At 37.0% G+C, this 4,904-nt stretch overlaps 1 pseudogene; it reads left to right on the top strand.

Moving 5' to 3' along the window:
- Nucleotides 1–1,693: 1,693 nt before the first annotated feature.
- LOC139882642 (pentatricopeptide repeat-containing protein At1g77405-like) lies at nucleotides 1,694–4,904 on the top strand (annotated as a pseudogene).

The raw sequence follows: 4,904 nt of genomic DNA, 5'->3' as shown, positions 1-4,904 counted from the left end.
ATCTTGACATCTCAGATTGGGTTTTTCCCTTCAAAACAACTAAAATTTGTTCATTTTGTCATGTCTTTAAGATTTATGCGGAATCGGGCGTTTCATGGAATGGATTGACAGCTTCAACGACTCACAAGAGTACTTATATCAAATTATTAATTTGGGATTTTATAATGAATGCTCGTTTCGTTTGTGCTTTATTTGGGAATAGATTTACTGGATCTCTATAAATTTAATTATCATAATTTGTTCTTCGGAGTGTTAAAAAGGTCAAGAATCTTCAGTTTTGAAAAAAGATGCCATGAAAAAGATCGTACGAATGAAATTTGATTGGACTTTTAGAAATTGTCATGAAAAAGATTGTACTCATGAAATTTGATTGGATTCTTAAATTTTTTTACACATCGAGAACGAGCCTGGACTCTGATATCAAAATAAGATGACTCAATCCCAAAACTAACTCAGTGAATGACATTTGCATAAAATTATTGTAAAGAACCGATCCAAAGATTCACCTTGAAACGGGTCTTCATAATAATTTTAGCAGCACGTTTACCTCATCGATGAGTTTCTCCAACCGTTTGTATACTACTTCTCCATTGAAATCCACAAACAACCGATCCAATTTATTGATTGAGAGTATACGCTTGAGGCTTTCACCCAAAGCTTGTCTAAGCAGCAGTTTGGTGTGCAAGGAGAATCCTTCCACACAACCTACGACCACAAGGGCACCATCTGTAATACGGAGAGCAGCCGTAGCCTTTGCCGAGAATCCACGTGACTGTGAGTATCCATGAAATGTATGAGAAATCTCTCAGAATCAGACATGTGATAAAGCACAGAGACTCCGATTGAAGTAGCGGTTATACCAGACTCGGTACCGATTCCTAACCACATACATCATTCTTCAAGATCGATTTTCTTGAAAGAAACAAACCCTCAAGATCAGCAACAAAATTGCTTAATTTGAGTTTGAAAATTCAGAATTAAATATGACGTACCATGACCTACATGACCTATGATCGATACATTATGAATGTTTCTTTTATTCTCGAAATCAACACCATGATTGCGTCGCTCTAAACAAGATATTAACTTCCCAGCAAGAAGGCATATTCCTACAACAACCAGAAGATCATCAAGATCATTTAGGCCACCAGAAGATCATCAAGGCAAATTCCTATAACATGGTGTGCAAATAGCATAAATCTCTATATGGTCTTGTGCAATCTGGTTACAAAAAGTGCAAGTATGATTACTAAGCAAGATGGTGACAAAATGATGATAATGAATAACAGGCAATGATGCAAGAATGGTTGCTGAAATAAAACAAAACATTGCATAGTCACTTCAAGTTCAAGGATTTGTTATGCAGCAAATCATATCCTAAAAAAAAAAATCATATCAGTCAGTTTATGATACAACCAAAAGAATCTCAAATATGTCAGAGCTAATCCAGGGACAGGGTTGTTCATGCCGAAAATTAATGAGAATTACGATCTGAAATCAGGTATGGAGAGAATTTAGAGTAGCAGCAAGAAATCATAAGCGTGAATCAGACATAACAACCCAATTGAATACAAACTAAACGCACATACTTAGCAGAAAACAATTCGAAGCACCGAGTCAATCGACATTCCGTGAAAACAAGAAATTCAATCGGCAAAAAGAATTCACCCTGTACGAAGTGGCAACAGAAACAATGGGGACAATTCACCTTGTACGAAGTGGCAACAGAAACAATGGGGACACTTTCAATTTGATCGGTAAAATCGACGGAGGTAAATAAAAGAAAACAAATTTGTAAGGGTAAGAACAAATGAAGAGTCTGATAGGAGACCCTTTTCTACTTTGCTAAGAGAAGATCAAGAAGGGAGAGAAACTAGCCCAGTTGGTTTAAGTACTGTGTTTCAATCCTCAAAGTTCAACATAACATTTTGATTATATATTGTTGAATCATTTTTCAAAAAATATTTATTTATTTATTGGGGGGAATTCTTTTTTTTTTTATTTTGATAAAATTTGGGGGGAATTCTTGAGGGACCCAAAAAGCAGGTACCGAATGGGGCAAAATTACCCTTGTTATTTGCTCTACTCACCTTCAACTGAAATTATATCGATTATATACAATACATCAATTCTAACCGGTCCAACCGAATCGATTGCCAAGACAGACCAACCGATTCCAATCTCGCTACTTCAACGAACCCCAACACCATTATTATATTTATTTATCTGGACTCCGACACCCTCAAATCCATCCCCAGACACCTCCTCCAATCCCCCCGCTCCATCGGCCGCCAACCGACCAATCGCCACCGCTCCCCGTTAAAACAGCGCCGCCTCAACGAAGAATCCTGAAATTTCCATAACAACGTACTCGTTCTGGGTCCAGCCGCTTACAGAGACCCACGAAAAGTTGTTTTAGGACTTCGACAAAGCAATCGAATTATTCCATTGGGTCGTAAAATTTTCAATTTCGAGCATGATGATCTCAATTGTAAAGAGATGGGCATCGTATTCTCTAGAGCGAATGAATACAAGCGTTTATGGGAGTTTTTGAGACAAATGGCGGTCGGAGATTATGGTAAGAGGCTGGTTACTACTGAGTCTGTTACGTGTTTGATAAAAATTCCTAGCAGAAGAAGGATTGGTCAATGGGGCATTGTATACTTTTCATAGGATGAAGCAGTTTAGGTGCAAACCCGATGTTTACTTATAATACCATGATCTTTGCTCTCTGTAGAGTTGGGAAGTTCAATAACAGCTAGGTTTTTGTTGGAGCAAATGGAATTACCTGCATTCAGATGCCCACCTGATATGTTTACGCACACTATATCGATTAGTTCTTATTGTAAGCATGCTATCCAGACTGGTTGTCGAAAGGCTATTAGGAGGAGGTTATGGGAAGCTAATCACATGTTTCGTCATATGTAGTTCGAGGGCTTTATCCCAGACGTTGTGACTTATAATTGTTTGATTGATGGTTGTTGTAAGACAAATCGTATCAAGCGAGCTTTGGAGCTATTCGAGGATATACACAAAAGGGATTGTGCGCCGAATCGTGTCACGTATGATTCTATTATTGTTATGATTTTCAACATGAGAATATCACGGAAACAACCCTGAAATGTCAAAATTGCTTCACAAAGCTGTTCGTCAAAAGAGTGAAAGCGTTTTCAATCTATCAGCAGCATTTGGCTAACTGTTTTTTTCCTACTTAGTTCTGGAAGATGTTTGGAAATAGTATCTGATATATTTTTTTTCCCATTTCCTTTTAGGTTCTCCATGATCTTCTTGAGTTTGAAAAGTGATCGTCGGCCAATTCCGGTGTGGGAAGGTTGAACCTGCTTCATCTATTGTCGAACAGTTTTGCACTGGTGGTGGGATGCCACTTGGAGCTATATCAAGAGAAACTCATGAAGCCATTGTCATAGCAATGAATAGGATTGGTGGAAAATCTAATTCAGGGGAAGGTGGTGAGGTAATTTGTCTACCAGTATATGGCACCAACAGCCCTGCTGAAGTTGTACTATGCTGATTGCTTACCATGAAACATTATATGACAACTTTACAACTATATGATTTTGGATCAGGATCCCATTCACTGGAAACCACTGACAGATGCTGTTGACGGATACTCTCCTAGCTTCCACACCTCAAAGGTCTTCAGAATGGTGATACTGCTGCAAGTGCTATCAAGCAGGTCAGAAAGGGATTTCTTATCTGTAATTTGATGAATCCTGGTTGTCATATATCAACATATAAGTTAGTTGCCTTCACGCAATGTGTAGCTAAATGTCTGGATTCTTGCTTTGTGGAAACCCATATCGGGTGGTATTTTTCTGAAATATAACGAAACCTTGACATATTTTTTTCTAAGTTAGCTTAAGAAAATTGCTGTTCATTCTTCAGGTTGCTTCAGGACGTTTTGGTGTCACACCTACATTTTTGGTCAATGCTGATCAGATAGAAATAAAAATTGCACAAGGTGTAAAGCCTGGGAAAAAAGTTAGTGCATATATTGCAAGGTTGAGGAATTCAAAGCCTGGAGTTCCACTTATATCTCCACCACCACATCATGACATTTACTCTATTGAAAATCTTACTCAATTTGGATCTTTCCATGAATAGGTTGTTTTAGTTAAATGCTCCCATGTATAGATTAGCAAACTTGGCTGGCAGTTGTTTGTGTGTTTGTCATCTGCTACTTCAATTGTAAGGCATATTTTCCATAAATTCCATTGCTCATTTTGTCCAGATCGTGGATGCTGTTGAGAATGAAAAATCAGTTAACAAAACTTCCAAGATATTCAATGTGGATCGGTCTGTTTGCAGGCGAATTGTATGCATGTGCACAAAACCGTCACGGATAGATTTTAATGTCGATTAAATTAAATTGAAACCAAATACAATTCCGATTAATCGATAATGCATACTCACTATACTATATAACAAGGGTCTAATGACAACTATATAAGAGGTCAATCTTCCACCAAACGATTTTATATTAATTTTTTTTTAAAAATGAAAAATGTGAAAGTGGCATAATAACCTTGACCACAAATCTCAAACTCTAAACCCCAAACTCATATGGAAGTGACAAAAAAAATTATTATTTCTCATTTTATTTTATTTTTAAAATGATCTCAATATGTAAATGCTTATGAACCATTTTTTTTTTTTTGTAGGTTTGTATTTTAGAAGAAATGATAGAGAAAATGAAGGTAAAGAATAAGTTAATAATGCTTTTAATTCCAAGACCTCATATGTTGAAACATCATTGAATAACTCTATGAAATGAAAATTGTTTGCAGGACAATTCTACTTCGACGTGGGATGATACTATTTTCGTTCCTCCTGGGTTTGATCCCTCAATTCATAGCATGGAAATCAGGCAAATTGACGAGTAG

Source organism: Rutidosis leptorrhynchoides, unplaced genomic scaffold, assembly GCF_046630445.1.
Source record: "Rutidosis leptorrhynchoides isolate AG116_Rl617_1_P2 unplaced genomic scaffold, CSIRO_AGI_Rlap_v1 contig295, whole genome shotgun sequence".
NCBI classification, from domain to species: Eukaryota; Viridiplantae; Streptophyta; class Magnoliopsida; order Asterales; family Asteraceae; genus Rutidosis; species Rutidosis leptorrhynchoides.
The sequence above is the reverse complement of the archived record's forward strand: the minus strand, read 5'-3'. Positions and strand labels throughout refer to the sequence as shown.